A 17,723-nucleotide genomic window follows, 5' to 3' on the forward strand; every position below is an offset into this window, starting at 1 on the left:
AAAGAAAACTGAAGTTCTTACTTACAATGTTGCACATTTTACCTCTAGAATTATGCAAATATCAATATTGCATTCTGTTTCATTTGCATTAGTTTCCTCATTTAGTTATTAATCTGTATCAATAAGTGATCATAAAATGTTTTGTTCCCCTCACATTTATCATAATTAATTGTGGTTTGTTTAGTACTATTTCACTAAAAGCATTTGTACAACTATAATCGTCGAATGTAATATTATATCATCATAAAAACGTATTTCGCATAGTGATACCACTAAAAACATACATAAATCAGATTAGAAAGCATAAATGAGAGAGGAGGAACGAGAGGGCGAGAGAGAGAGAGGGAGGGAGAGAGAGAGAGAGCACAATGAGAAGGGGATAGGGAGGGAGAGGGACAGAGAGAGAGAGACAGAGAGAGAGAGAGAGATTACGTTTTCTTCATAAGTGCCTGCTCTGCATGACGTTTCTTAGCAAAAATCTTCCCCTTAATACCCAAAGTCTGTTCATCCAAATTCAATCAATAAACACACAAAAATATAAAAAACACAACGAATAAGGGAAAGAAAACAAATATTCTTAGCAGTATGAGAGCGCTTGTGAACATCTCATCTTCGGCCACAGTCCTGACCTTAGAAGTGAAATCAAGTCCAGATTATCAAATTGGTAAAATATTGTATAACCCAAACAAATAAACACATGTTCACTTGATAAATGCATTAATTAAATTTATATAAACAAGAATTAGTGCCTAAAACTAGAATATAAATAAACACATTATGCATCCAATTTATTTATGTTGCGCACTTATAAAACATTAGAAGGGAAGATTCTACCTTTCGCTAACAATTCCAGGCTTATTATACAGTCAACATTTGCTACACTACCTCAGTTGTTGCCTTCTGACAGTTTTTTATTTTTTTGTTATTCTAAATCAAGTTCCATTCAACCTTTAGATCACCATGGGAACCTAAGGAGCACAAGATTACATATGCAAAAGGAAGTATTCTTCCCACAGGTTTTTTTGCTTGCAAATGCTGCAAGATTATTTAAAAGAAACACTTGAACAACAAGGAAATAAAAAGTTCCCAAAGGCCAAAACTAAACATTCCTTTGTACTGATAAACACAGATGTATAATGCAATGGATCGATACCAAAGCATGACTTGCAAAGAAATGAGAACCGACCTTTGGCAAATGAACATCCCATTTACCAACTTTCTCTTTCCTCTTTTGTTTAATCGTGTTGCTAAGAATCCGCAGAGAGAAAAATATATATCCAATTAGAAACTAGTACCCTCGTTAAAATAAAGACTCGCTTAAAATTATTCATCAATAAATCAAAAACCCAAAAACTACACCTTTGCACGTGTAGTATTTTCACGGTCAAGAAGATATGCAGGAACAGTACAATCGTGAACTTCATCATCAACCTTACGTCTGCTGAAAATTTCTTCATGCATAGCCAATCTATAAAATGATACGTAACATTAGAGCATAGACACTTGAGGGTTGATCTTATTTTTCAAAATTAAGTTCGTAAGTATCTCCATGAGATTCTTAAGTCACTCACAAATGTAATATAAAATATCGACAATTAGTAATGTGAATTCATCTCCAGCAACACTTTTCATATCCACTCCTTTAGTTTTATATCGTAAAGGTACAAAAAAAAGTAGACACACACACACCCACACACCTACACACAGAGATTCTTATTAATTGATTATAAAAATAATAGGCAATAGTGGGAAGGAGCTCTTAAAATGAGGATAAAGATGAGACTCTTAGTGATTCTAGGAACCACTAAGTGTCTCTTGGAGCAAGAAAAATATCTCCCTCCTAAATTTTCGTGTAAAAAGGTAAGATAAGGAGGCTCTTGCAGATGTTCTTACACCCCCTAAAACTTATATATACTTAAATAAGAGTTATAATTATAAACATTCTCAAATGACATAATTACCAACAAAACCAGAAGAAAGCACTGATTACAATGGGAACTACCAACATGACCACAAACTAACATGTATGAATAAAGATAAACTAACTAATTCTGTTGACTAACAATATAATCCTGTTTTGATCGGACTTGCTGAACCCAGCTATGATCCATACTTTCTCCAGTAACTCCTATAAGATAATTAGCCTTCTAAGTAACCACCTGTAACATTTTCTATTTCTATGTATTACGATTGAGAATAGGCCTCGAAAATTGGTTTCCAACTTGATTATCTAAGAGTTGGTAAGCCAAACCTTGGTGGTTCACTTTAAAACTGTTTATAAAGAAAACTGAAGTTGTTACTTACAATGTGGCACATTTTACCTCTAGAATTATGCAAATATCAATATTGCATTCTATTTTGTTTGCATTAGTTTCCTCATTTAGTTATTAATCTGTATCAATAAGTGATCATAAAATGTTTTGTTCCCCTCACATTTATCATAACTAATTCTGTTTTGTTTAGTACTATTTCACCAAAAGCATCTAAATAACTATAATCGGCGATCTTAATATTATATCATCATAAAAACATATTTCACATAGTGATACCACTAAAAACATACATAAATCAGATTAGAAAGCACAGATGAGGGAGGAGGAGGGAGAGGGGGGGAGAGAGAGGGGGGGAGGTAGGCAGAGAGAGAGAGAAGGGGAGATGAAGGGAGGGAGGGAGCGAGAGAGAGAGAGAGAGAGAGAGAGAGAGAGAGAGAGAGAGAGAGATTACATTTTCTTCATAAGAGCCTTCTCCGCATAACATTTCTTAGCAAACATCTTCCCCTTAATACCCAAAGCCTGTTCATCCAAACTCAATCAATAAACATACACAAACACACACACAAAACACATAAACATAGAGCGAATAAAGGAAAGAAAATAAACATTCTGAGCAGTATGAAAGTGATTGTGAACATCTCATCTTCGGCCACATGCCTGACCTGAAAAGTGAAATCAAGTCCAGGTTATCAAATTGGTAAAATATTGTATAACCCGAAAAAAGAAACACTTGTTCACTTGATAAATGCATTCATTAAATTTATATAAACAAGAATTAGTGCCTAAAACTAGAATATAAATAAACACCTTATGCATCCAATTTATTCATGTTGCGCACTTATAAAACATTAGAAGGGAAAATTCTACCTTTTGCTAACAATTCCAGGCTTATTATATAGTCAACATTTGCTGCACTACCTCAGTTATTGCCTTCTAACAGTTTTTCATTTTTGTGTTATTCTAAATCAAGTTCCATTTAACCTTTAGATCAACTTGGGAACCTAAGGAGCACAAGATTACATATGCAAGGGGAAGTATTCTGCCCAGAGGTTTTTTTGCTTGCAAATGTTGCAAGATTATTTACAAGAAACACTTGAACAACAAGGAAATAAAAAGTTCTCAAATGCCAAAACTAAACATTCCTTTGTACTGATAAACACAGATGCATAATGTAATGGATCGATATCAAAGCATGACTAGCAAAGAAATAGGAACCAACCTTTGGCAAATGAACATCCCATTTACCAGCTTTCTCTTTCCTCTTTTCTTTAATCGTGTTGCAAAGAAGCTGCAGAAAGAAAAATATATATCCAATTAGAAACTAGTACCCTCATTAAAATAAAGACTCACTTAAAATTATTCATCAATAAATCAAAAACTACACCTTTGCACGTGTAGTATTTTCACGGTCAAGAAGATATGCAGGAACAACACCATCGTGAACTTCATCATCAACCTTACATCTGTTGGAACTTTCTTCATCATCAACATAGAGTAAGCAAGTCCTAGATCTGGAAAGGGGTTCATAAGCAAAATATGACCTCTAGTATTGATAAATTGATCATTGAGTCCCATAAGAAAATGACTCAACTTATTCATTTTTTCATATTGATCAAGCTTTTGAGACACTCCATAAGCACAATTACTAGTTGCACATATACATATAGTAATAAGAGACAAGGTATCTAATTCATCCATTAAACCTCTAAATGCAGTGAAATAGGCAGTTATAGACTTATTTCCTTGAGTTAAAGATGACCGATCTTTCTTCAATTGAAATAATCTAGGCACATTAGTTTGCGCAAACCTTGCAGAAAAATCATCCCAAATCTGTTTTGCTGTGTGCATATACACCACACTTTTACGTATCTCAGTAGATATAAAATTCAATAACCATGAAATCACCAGATCATTACTTCTCATCTGATTGGAAGTAGAAGCTGGTTTCAATTGTGTACCATCAATAAAACCTTGTTTCAATTTAGCAGATAAGGCAATTCTAACATATCTACCCCAGTGATGAAAATTTTGTTCAGTAAGTGCTTCAGTAACTAAAGCCAAACCTGGATGATCAGATGAGGAGAGATAGTACGGATGATTGATGTCGATTATTGTAGACGAAGATGATATTGTTGCCATTGTAGATGTAGATGCGGAAGCATTAGTAGTGGAGTTGTTGACGGCAACAACATAAGAATACATCATTTTGATGTATATTATTTATATCTCTGAATTGATCTGTAGCTTTAATTAATCTGCAACTTCAATAGATCGGTAATTTCATCAATCCTAACTCTGATACCATGACAGTTTTACAGATACAACTGATATACAAGTATGAAAGATGAACAACACAGGAAATGTAGAAGATGACAATAATTATATAGTATGAGATTGAAAAAAACTGAATGTAATATTGATTTATTTACATGATGATCTGATTATGAGAGTATTCACCACTAACTTGAACCTAACTCTCTACACAACCTCACATATATAGTAACTAATTCTGTTTAACAGAATTGTATCACATTTGCCAGCACCTTGATAGCCTGTATTAGCTGGCTTTTGCTGCCACATCAGTTGTGCACATCTTAGCTGAGTCAGCAATCTCATTATTTATACTAGTATCTGTAACAAGTTTGTTTGGATTTCGATGTCATCATTGTAAAGACAATAATTACGTGTCTACTCGTTATCTACGGATTGTATTAGAGAAACTCTTTCAATTAATTACTTCTTCTTAATTTATGTCGAAAGCAATCAGTTTCTCACATCGTTCATTCAATTATATTTGCATCGACAAATGAGAGGTTAATGGTTAAAAACAAATGCATGGCTCAATTATTGTGTAGTCAGATACATAATAACTACACATGAACTTGTATGTCTACACTTCTATATGTCTCGCCCCTTGAACGTTGTACGTAGCTGTTGATAGTGAATGCAGACTCAAACTGATGTGATCAGGATGAAGTTGCTGCGGCCTGTGATCAATTGATAGTGTCATTTAGTCACTGTTAATGCGGGAGATAAATGAAGATAAGACAAGTTACTAAGAAATACAACATTAAGGATGCAACATTCATTTACTCCTCGTTCCTCAACTACTAACTGCAGAAATGATTTCACGTTAAGTTATGACATTTCGTAGAGTATGTTTGCCTTTCGATGTCCGTTATTATACACAGTACATACCATGGTTATGTGTCTACTCGTTATCTATTAGATCGTATTAATAGAGCTCTTTCAAACAATTATGTTATTCCGAAAACACACTAATGGGAAAATCTGTAATGATTATCTGAAGTCTGAACTAGTGATACAGCTATAAAGTTTATTGTTATAATTGTATTATTGAGTAAGGATAATTTCATACAAGAATGTCAGAAGAATGTTGATTATGAATTAGATAATAAAAGAGCACTTAAAAATGGACTGCTTTGTAAATCTTACTGCTATGTTATAAGTATAATGTCACTGATGTCTAGAATGTGTGGGGTCAAGTTGTGGATCCTAGGCCCACAAACAGATTGAATGAAACATACGTGATAAAAAGATTCTTATTCGGGCCCACAATCAGTTTGATTGCATGGGTCAAGGCCCACAAGATGTTAGGACAGTTGAAACATACTTGCACGGTGTTGGTTCACGGGCCGGCACGGGCTGGCACGCGGTTCAGTGTTGCATAATTTGAGTGGAGTTGTGTCATGTTGTGTCAGATTCTGTTTGTTTAAAATGGTGCTATTGTATTTTAATTTTCAATGCTAATATTCGAATTGTATTCTAATTTAAATTCATGTATTGAAATTGTATAATAAATATTTTTTACTATATAAAATTCGAAATTTAATGTTTATTAAAAAATAATTAATAAAATATAACATTATTTTCTATTATGTCACATAATTTATTCGAAATATTATAATTGTAATCAGTTAATTTTATTATTTTAACTTTTTGGTTAAAAAGAGGACGGTACCTCTTATAAATTTTATTAATTTAAAAAAATTACAAATGATATGAGAGGACTCGTCTCTAAAAAAACGGAATAAACCACATCAAACATTAAAAAATTACAAATCAAATAATATTAAAACTTTAAATAAAATTACATTTGGGTAATTTTGCATCCAGTTTGTGTATGGTCTTCCATTTTTTACTTGGCATTTTATATTGCATGAATCATGTTTGCACATGTTTATGTAGTACCTGATTTTCCAGCTTATAGGCACTAACCCGCGGGCCTGTGAGGTCTGCATAGTGCGTGCGGCTCCTGTGCGGGCTCGTGCGGGTTAGTGCCGGTCCCGGTTTTTTAGAATTAAATTCGTATTCGGTTCGCTTCATTTGGCGGGTTGTGCGGGCTTGAACCGGCCCGAATCGGGCCGAATATTTTACGGTTTCCGTACGAGCCGGTCCCGAATGAGCGGTTCAAACCCGCCCATTTGGCCAGCTCTACTTGAGCCTAATTATTGGAGAGGGACAGATGTACAAGTGAAAATGGAAAAGACTCAAAACCTATGCTATTGTCTCTCCTAGGAAAACTAAAGATTGAGATAGTTTACATATAAAAAGGTTAGAAATGATGACTGTTATCCATTCTCATTCTAAACTCTTGGTGATGATGCTTTCACTTCCCTTATCCTGCTTCACAACATGATAACAGCTGGGAAATATCCGGCATTGCATTCGTATACCACAACTGAATTAATTGGCCGATTAATCAATTAAAAATTTATCGTCAAACCAAGATCAATCAGAAAAAATGAGATAAATTTTAATTTCAGAATATATTATCTTATTTATAATAAAATACTAATTGGTCGATATATCAATCAGAATAATCGGAAAATCGAGATCAATCAGAAAAATAAAATAATTTTAATATCGGAACATATTATCTTATTTATAACAAAATGTATCATTTAAAAATATTAATAACAATTAGTCATATTTGAAAAATCGAAAAGATTAATTTTTTTAAAAGTTAAAATGAGAAGTTTTGAAAAATCGAGAAAATTTTAGCCACCAAATGGTAATCAAATATTGGAATTTATATAAAATAAAAATCATAGTCGGCGTAAATTAAATTTGTACCTGGCATGGGCCCTAGACTAACAGGCCCGGCCTAGAAACCCAAATATTTAAAAGAACAATTTTGAAACCCGGCCCAAACTAAGCCCACAATAAGCAGCATCGAGAAGAACACCTACAATGCCGAAATGAATTGAGATTTGAGCTCATGCCTTTTGCAACGCTTTAAGGGTAAGATCTTTCTTATTCGTATCCATATTTAATTTGAAGCTTCGTTAAATTGAGATTTTAGTTTATTATTGTTATGATTTTGCTTAAAATTATTGCTATTGTGTGATTTTACTTTTCTAGTTTTTATTATTTTCTATATGTTGTTAGAGAATTATTGAATTAGTTTATTCTGTTTTACTCGTACGAAATGCTATTTGAATTTGTTGTAAAACTCTCCCTGTAGTAGAGGGATACACTTAATTCTACTTTCTTGCCAAATGTTGCGGGATTTTACTAGATTAAAATTAGAAGATTAAGTTATACAATTTACGAGGGAGCCCTTTCTAGGAAGAACATTGTCAATTGCAACTGAAACTAGACAACAAGCTATTGCTTATGAAGGTTAGAATTAGAGGTTGCGCCTATAATTTGGTATTGCTACATGTTAGACCTCATTTGTAGTTTGTTTTATCTAAACTGTGCCACGTGTATCAAAATGAATATTTGGTTTTGGATTGGAAGCATATTGAGTATGATTGTATTAAGTGTGTTGAATGCTAAACCATATTCATTCCCTGCTTCATAATGTGAAACCTTTAAATGGCTGTATTTCAGAATTCATAAACAGTTTAATTATAATATCATTGCTTTATTAGTGTCATTTCAAATCTGTGAAATCTAATTTAATATTTATTCTACAAATTTTAGAGAGGAACAACTATTAGGTCTGCCTTTAATTATACAAAGATAAATGACAGGAAACATGAAATTCTTTTTTTGGTTCACCGCTGCTTGCATAGTAATGTAGCTCCACAGTTCATGACATCAGTACTAGTCCCGGTGGATGTCATCTCTTCTGATCATATTGGTGGTATTATGACCCTGATTTTGCTTGAAATTCTATAATATATTGAGTTTTGGTTTTTTTTCCCTCCTGTTCCGTAGATAGAAATTTAACTAGTATTGATGTTGGGAATTTGGATTTTGTGGTGGAGATTTGGTATTTAGTCTAAATGATGCCTTCCAGGCTGAAATATCTATTGATTTAGAGTAGTGATTGAAAATATAATACATTTTTCCTATCAATAACTAGAATATGGCTGGAATGGTAAAATGATTATTTCTCTATTAACGTAATATTTGTACAATTTTGTGTATATGAAATTATAATTTGCTTCATATGAGTAATGTAATTATATTTATATGATGTATAAAATTATTAAATTATGCTCGTAATGTATAGTGGTTTTTAAGATATTATAGTACTTTGTTATGCAGTTTATTAATCATGATTTTGTTCTTCATTTTTCAGAATATGTATTATATTACGTCCACACGAGTTTGTGAACTTTACTTAGTCCGGTTTGCTGCTGCCCCTAGGATCCGGCTTCATCTAATAAAAAAACTAGATTCTCATTTTAGTAGCCACATTGTGAGTGAATTTGGAACCACGCTCAACAGATTGTACTCTCCCTAGCATTATTACAACACCCACCTCTGTCAATGTTTATCCGGAAACCCCCACTCCCTCGCATGCTCTTGAGAAATGTATCTTGCATGAGAAATGCCCAACAAATCCTTCGTCATGTGAATGCGTCAGTTCACGATGGCGGTGCACTCGTGCTTACTAGCAAAAACCACATTTTTGCGTATGCTAGCTGGCTTTTCGAAACCATCAGCTGGGGAGATCCTCTGGAATGGTAATGATATAACTGATTCTGGAATTTTTCACCAGTACAAGCTTCAGCTCAATTGGCTATCCCTAAAAGATGCTGTTAAGGACAAGTTCACTGTACTTGACATTGTGCAGTGGTTCGAAGTTCTTGAAGGAAATATAGGGAGGGCACAACCTGCTTTGGAACTTATGGGGCTTGGAAGACTGGAAAATGACAAAGCAAGATTGCTTTTAATGGGGCAAAGGAAAAGGCTTCAGCTTGTAAGGTTGCTCGCTATAGATATACCAATTTGGTTGCTTGATGAGCCATCAGTGGCGCTGGATGATGATGGAGTAAAGTTGTTGGAGCACATTATTGCGGAGCACCGAAAGAAATGTAGGATTGTTATTGTTGCTACACACTTGCCTATCGAAATTAAGGATGCCATGATCTTGAGATTGCCACCCCGTTTCCCAAGAAGAATGACTTTGGTAGATATGCTTGATCGAGTTGATTAGAAGCTTAATTCTATCATCTAGTTTATTCGTTATTTGAACGGGAAAGATCAGGCATACATTTATAAGTTGTGAAAGTCCATACATTGTGTGTTGGAACAATTTGTGTGGATATGGAAGTGTTATATTACTTTACTGAAGAGGAGAAACTCCATATTGGTGTAGTGCTATGAATTTCCTTGTACATTGGTTGAGCTAGAAACATTGTGAATTTTGTCCAGCAACATTGGTTCCTAAATACTTCAGGACACAGGGTGGGTTTCTCTGTCTCTTAGAACTTTCAGCGTAGTAAGTGCCTGTAATATGTATGCTCCCTGTTTACTGAGGAGAGTAAGACAAAACTAAATGTACGATAAAATTATGTGAGGAACAAAGAGGTTAATTCTGCTCTGGCAAAATTGGATTTTTGATCATATTCTTTCTTTTTCTTTTGTGATTGCTTTGAACTTTATTACTTGGCCGACAACATATTAAGTGGGTTAATACATTTATGTTGCTTTCCTTGCATAATGTGTATTTTGAGCAGGCATGATGAAGTAAACATTACATAGTTTTTTGAGAGATGGAGTGCTTTTGAAAGAAGGTTCATTAAAGGACAAGGAGATCTCATGTACATAAGTCTGGCACTTGTGATGATCCTATCTTTTGAGGGTTTATTGTGACGTCGATTATCAGTATGCTTTGCTTCATGACTCACGGTCACGGACCTTGTGCAAGCAACCTTACTGTAGCAAAATTTCAGGAATGAATAGTACCGAATGAATAGTAACCAATGAATAGTAAAAAATGAATAGTAATTATGAATAGTAAAAACGAAGTATAAAAATTAAACGAGACCTCCAGCAAAATTAATAAGAGATAATAATAAAAGTTATGAATCTAAAATAATAGCAAATCTATTAATTTATTTTATAGTAGAGAATAAAGAAACAAAACAAATGTGTAAGAAAAATCTTAATAGACAATTAATATATTTATATAAATAAAATAAATAAATATTCGATTTATGGAAGATTATAAGTTAGAAAGTATTAAACTAATAGCAGATAAAAACTTTATTTTTAATAAAGATATAAATCAACATATTGAAAGTTGTAAAATAAGTATGCAAATAATAAATGAAAAATTAGATATTATAGCTAGATTACGAACAATGTTGGAAGAGAGAGATGAAAAAATTAGAAGACTGGAAGAAGAAATTTTTTTAATAAAACGAGAAAAATTTATTAAAGAAATTAATTTAGAAATTCAAATAAAAGAATTAAAAGAAGTATTAACTGAACAATATAAATTAATAAATGATTTAAGGCAAAAAATTTTAAAAATGAATTGGATAGATCCAAATGCAATAACTAGAAATAATAGAAAAATAAAAGAATTAATAAAAAATCAAGAAAAACTAGAAATAGAACTAGATAAATTGCAAGAAAGAAAAAATGAAATTGAATGGATAAGAGAAAATAGGGATGAAATAATAAGATGTTATCAACAACTTGGAAATATGATAATAACATTTAGAAATAATAAACTAAGAATACAAGGACTTAAAAGAATAATTTTATCAAGTAATATAACTGGATAATAATAAAGTTTGAAAAAATGTCATTAGAGAAATCAAGTGAAAAACAAGATGTATATTATCAAATGGATGAATACGAAGAAGGAACATCACAATCTCTAAGTTTTAAACCAGATATATATAATCAAATCCAAAGTGAAACTGAAACAGAAGAACTAACAATAAAAAAGATATTCAAAACATCATATTTTGAAAGAAATAAAGAAGTTAGATATATAGCTCAAAATCATGAAAATGTAATAGACATTGATACGATAAATGGAAAAGCAAAAATAAATTTAATAACAGATGGTTTGATAAAAAGAGAACTATCTAAATTAAAACAAAAAGAAGCAAATAAACTAAAAAATATTTATTTTGGAGCAATAGAATTTACAATAAAGCATATTTTCAGAAAAATATTGATACTCCTATACAAATATATGTACTAGACGATAAAATAATAGGAAATATACAAGATTCATTAATAGCAGTAGTAAAAGGAAACTTAATATATCAGAAATTAAAATTTATAATACAACCTGATTTTAGCATATCATTAAGAAATGAAAATAAAGAAAGATCTTTAACATTATATTATAAATTAGATGAAATAAAAATGCAAAAGGGAAGTAAAGTAATTAGTATAGAAACTAAAATAGTATATGCTATGACTGGAAACCATCATGTAAAGAAACAAACGGAATTAGGAATAATAGTACCAAAATTATATAATGATATATTAGAAAAAATTGAACATAAAGAAGAATCTCAAATAACAATCCCAGAAGAATTTACAATAGACTTTAGTAATAGACAAATAATTCCAACACAAAGAATTAAACCAATATTGGAATGATCTAGATTAAGTTTTAAAAGAGAACACAACCCTATAAAATTAGTTAGATCAATGAGTATGACTAGTAGAAAATTAGATTTAATAAAATTACCGTGTTATGAATCAGATAAATTAAGAATAAAAACAATAATATTTAATGGAATATTTGCCAAAGAAGTCATAACAGAAATAAATACCGGAGTAACAAAAAGTCAAATACATATAATCGAAGTTGACTCAAACAAATGTGAGGAAATAGAACCTCAAATAATAACTGAACCAAATAGTTCGAGAGAAACAATAATAACAAAAGGTATAAAATTAAGATTAAAAATTTTAGACTTAGAATATAATATAAGCCTAGGAGTAATAGAAAATGACATTAGTTATCAACTATTACTAGGAATGGATTTCTTAAATGAAATAAAATATAATATAACCAATGAAGGAATAGAAATAAATGATCAGAATAAATTAAGATTTATAGACAGAATATAAACCCTGAAAAGAAAATAAACGAGAAGAAAGATGAAATAGAAACTATTAATAAGATAATAAAAGAAACATTAATTATGTCTCAAGAAAAAGAACTACAATACTTAAAAGAAAAAGAAAAACTAGAGGAAGAAGTAAAAGAATTAGAGAAAATAAAAGGTAAGAAAAGAAAAATATGGATAATTAAAGGAGAATGGAGAAAACGAGTTTATAAATATGAATAATACTGAAAACCAAATAAAAGATATTTGGAACGAAATATTTATAAAGGAAAGTTTAAACGCTATATTAAAAAAGATGGAAGAAAATCAAGAAATTAGTAGAAAGATAATTAAGGAAGAAATAACAGCGTTATGGAATATTTCAGAAATCCCAATTTTTAAACAAATATTAGATAAGTTAACCATTATACAAAATAGTTTAGAACAAAATAAAGAAAAGAAAATAATTAAAGACGAAACAGAAGAACCAGAATTAGTACCTATAACAGTAATAGGAAGAACTAAAGAACCTATATTAATGGATATAAGCAAATCGAAACCAAAAATAACTATAGGTACTGTTATAAATACTGAAAACCAAATAAAAGATAATACTGAAAACCAAATAAAAGATATTTGGAACGAAATATTTATAAAGGAAAGTTTAAACGCTATATTAAAAAAGATGGAAGAAAATCAAGAAATTAGTAGAAAGATAATTAAGGAAGAAATAACAGCGTTATGGAATATTTCAGAAATCCCAATTTTTAAACAAATATTAGATAAGTTAACCATTATACAAAATAGTTTAGAACAAAATAAAGAAAAGAAAATAATTAAAGACGAAACAGAAGAACCAGAATTAGTACCTATAACAGTAATAGGAAGAACTAAAGAACCTATATTAATGGATATAAGCAAATCGAAACCAAAAATAACTATAGGGGTTAAAAGAACAATAAATGGATTAGCAGAGCTTCATAAATCAGGAAAATTCTAGAAAAATGTCTTTAACAGAACATAGTGCTATAACATTTCTTAAAAAATATGGAAAAGAGTTACTGGAAAAAGAAAGACAAAAATATGAACCTATAAAACAAGAAATAAGAGAAGATGAATTAAAAGAATTAAGAAAAGAAAATGCTAAATTAAAAACTAAAACTAATATAGAATGGTTAAATAAATATAAATTTTATAAAAAAAAATATAAAACCCAAAAGAAAGAATTAAAAGAAACAAAGTTAGAAGTAATAAATGTATTAAAAGAAATAGATAATTTAAAAAATGAGATTAATCAATTAAAAATAGAATTAAAAGGAAAGTAAATTATTAAGTCTGACGATAGTAATCCAGAAACCAACAAAGAACAAGATGAGAGCAGTAATACAAGTGAATCAGATAGTAATCTAGGAGAAGAAGGATTAAATTACTTAGAGGAATCAGATAATGAGGAAAAGGAAATAATAATAAAAGAAAATAAAGAAATATTAGAAGCCCTTGGAAAAACCGTAAATGCAATAATAACAAATGAAGAAAAAAGCGATGAAAGTGATATAGAAGAAAGAGAAACTTCGCATAAACAAACAAATTATGAAACCGAATCAGATAATATAATGGATAAAGATGCATACCCAGAAGAAGAAATAGAAGATCATATAATAACTAAAAATAATATTAAAATGCCAGGAAATATACCTATAGGACAACAAAATGAAGTACAAGATTTCATAGGATCAATACACCAAGGAATAAATATAAATGGATATTTTCATACTTTAAGAACAAACTAGAAAGGAAAAATGATGAACACTGCAATGGAATCACCTTATGACCTTATCTGATCTCTGATCTCTCATCAGTGTCATTTTTTTCGTGTGAGAATTAAAGTCCTCTTACTGCTATCTCACAAACATTATAAACTACATTATTTTAGCTTCAATTAGACCTTCAGCCTTTTAATACGACTTTAATCTTTGAGGCCAAACAACTGATACAAAATTTCCGTTATACATCACTGCCTTGTTCACATTAGAAAAATCATTTTGAAGGACCTGCTCAACTTTTCTTAGAAAAACTAATGTACATTGAGCCTCTATTTGGTTGTTTTGGAGGTGGTCACAAAGACATCAATTTATAGAGGGAGGAAGAAGAATTATATTATAGTCCTACAAGTGTTTGCTTATGGAACTATGGGCAGATTCACAACTTAACTCTACTTTAAGGAGGGGCAACGAGTAAATTCTGAAATGACACTCTCATATTTTTGATTTTGGATGGGAAGTTTTTCCAAAAACATTAAATTTTATTTTAGAGGGAACACATAAATCGACGGTGCTAAGTAGCATAACTGCATGGCTTTAACTTGTAAGATAGGATTGATCATCTAATTTCTAACATAGCTATTTTAGTAGTATAAACAAGCCACTTTCATTTCAGCGAATATCATGTTTCCTTCACTTTCTTCGAATGAGTCCAAATGCATGATTAATATTTAATACATGAACATAAAAAGTTTAGAATTCAATACTTCACTTGAATGGTAACAAAAAAGGTAGATGAAGATAAAAGTTGAAACAACCTCTACCGTTTGCATATTTCATTTGTTCCCCAGTTCAATGCAGTTGAAACAACCTCTAACGTTTGCATATTTCATTTGTTTCCCTTCAATGAGATCTCACAAAGTGTTACACTTTACCAAAGAATACAATTACTCTTTCAAAAAATAGAGGTTAAAACTTTATCCCTGTCCACACTTAAAAGAGGAGCCGTGGAGCAAATAACAACACTTTAGCACAATATAACTTCATATACACATTACATATTGTAAAATAACATCCTTTTTCAAAATAAAACTCCATCTCACCATTACATGATTTAAAAGAAAAAAACAACAGGTATAATGTCTTAAAAAGTAAAATATACTGCCTATAGTGTTGGGATTCTGGAGAGAACTTGTTCTCTAAACTCATCTACCTAAACCAAAAGTACTGCATTGATGCAACCATCATTCTCAGGGTTATTGGTCACTTGAGCATATTCCCCTGCATTCACCCCAATAACTTGTTAGATACCAAAAAGAAGTTATGTTATCTATGATAACAATAATATGTTGATCTAATATTTTAATAACAAAATTAATCTTCTTACCCCATACAACTTTTCCAGCAGGTGTGACAATACCTATTTCGCTAACATTCACCTGATAAAATATACAAATTAGAAATGATAGTCCGTAAAACTAATTCAAATATTGCATGAATAGAGCATAGCAACCTGTTGCCTACCTCTATGATGGTTCCTCTGGTTAAAACACCCAGAGATATATACATTGGACCATTGGGATTCTTCTTCACGCCAATCATTTCAAGATTGAAAGTACATTTCAGCTCAGGGTGCGTCACATGGGCTTTTGTAAATCGCAAACCAGAAGGACGGATGAAATGCTCGTACTTCGGGGGCTTTCTTGTAAAGCCTTGTCCAACAAATGTTACCTTCGTGAACATTCATTTCCACTGTTTAGATGCACAAAAGCGTATAATTAACAATAATATCGATTGTAGAAGCAAAACGTACATCTGGATATATATGTTTTTCACGAGGCAAATATGTGTGACCTCAGCCACATATTACACTTATTATATAATTATAATCCGCAATCAACTATAAACTAAGGCGGCATGCAGAATACTTACTTTTACGTTTACCAGTCCTGATCACTTTAAACATCTCATCTTCAGCCACAGGCCTGACCTGAGAAGCAAAATCAAGTTCAGATTACCAAATTTGTAAAATATTAATGTATAACCCAGATAAAGGAATATCGCTTCACTTGATATGCATTTAATTTATATGAACACACAGAGGTGCGAAAAACTAGAAAGTAGATAAACACCTTCCATGTCCAATTTATTCAGGCTACGTACTATGCAAGGTTAAGAGGGAAGATTCCAGGTTAGGAGGGAAGATTCCACCTTTCTCTAACAATTCCAGTCCTATTATACAGTCAACATTTTCTGCACTACCTCAGTTGTTGTAATTTTTCATTTTTGTGTTCTTTTAAATCAAGTGTCATTCAACATAATGGGCACAAGATTACATATGCATGGGAAAGATATTCTGTCCAGAGGTTCTTTTGCTAGCAAATGTTGCAAGATTATTTACAAGACACACACCTGAACGAGGGAATAAAAAGGTCCCGAAGGCCAATTTTAAACATTTCTTTGTACTGCTAACTATAGATGCATAATGCAATGGATCGATACAAAGCATGACTAGCAAAGAAACAGGGACCTACCTATGGCAAATGAACATCCCATTTACCAGCTTTCTCTTCCCTCTTTTGTTTAATCATGTTGCTAAGAATCTGCAAAGGGAAAAACATATATATAATTACACTCATACCCACATTAAAACAACGCTAACATAAAGACTCACTTAAAGTTATTCATCAAAAACTACACCTTTGCACGTGTCGTATTTTCACGATCGAGAAGATATGCAGAAATAACACCGTCATGAACTTCATCATCAACCTTACGTCTGCTGGAGCTTTCTTCATGCATAGCCAATCATTAAAGATAATATATAACATAAGAGCACAAACACTTGAGGGATAATCTTATTTTTCAAAATTAAGTACTTAGAGCATCTCCATGAGACTATTAAATCACTCACAAATATAATATAAAATATCGACTCTTAGTAATGTATATTCATCTCCAACAATATTTTTTATATCCACTCCTTTAGTTTTATATCATTAAGTTATAAAAGAAAGTAGACACACACACACCTACAGGCTACAGAGAGAGAGAGAGAGAGTTTCTTATTAATTGATTATGAAATATAAGTCAAGAGTGGGAAGGAGCTCTTAAAAATGAGGATAGAGATGATACTCTAACTCTTAGTGATCTTAGGAACCACTAAGCATCTCTTGAAGCAAAATATAAAAATAAAAATTCTCCATCCTAAAATTTCAAGTTAGAAGCCAAGATAAGGAGGCTCTTGTAGATGCTCTTATACCCCCGAAACTTATATATACTTCAGTAAGAGTTGTAACTGAAAACATTCTCAAATGACATAATTCCCAACAAAACCAGAAGAAAGCACTGATTACAATGGGAACTACCCACATGACCGCAAGCTAACATGAATGAATAGAGGT

The 17,723-nt window shown here is 31.5% G+C and overlaps 1 long non-coding RNA gene and 1 pseudogene across 1 annotated transcript; one reads left to right on the top strand and one right to left on the bottom strand.

The window, feature by feature from the left end:
* Window positions 1-7,452: 7,452 nt before the first annotated feature.
* Window positions 7,453-10,113, top strand: LOC141676668 (ABC transporter I family member 1-like; annotated as a pseudogene).
* A 5,136-nt stretch (window positions 10,114-15,249) lies between these two features.
* LOC141676616 (uncharacterized) lies at window positions 15,250-15,782 on the bottom strand. Its single transcript, XR_012557094.1, has 2 exons — window positions 15,707-15,782; window positions 15,250-15,600 (listed from the first exon to the last, which is right to left on the bottom strand). It is a non-coding gene; the product is annotated as an uncharacterized LOC141676616 (long non-coding RNA).
* Between the last annotated feature and the right edge of the window lie 1,941 nt (window positions 15,783-17,723).

Source organism: Apium graveolens, chromosome 8 (assembly GCF_009905375.1).
Source record: "Apium graveolens cultivar Ventura chromosome 8, ASM990537v1, whole genome shotgun sequence".
Lineage (NCBI taxonomy): Eukaryota > Viridiplantae > Streptophyta > Magnoliopsida > Apiales > Apiaceae > Apium > Apium graveolens.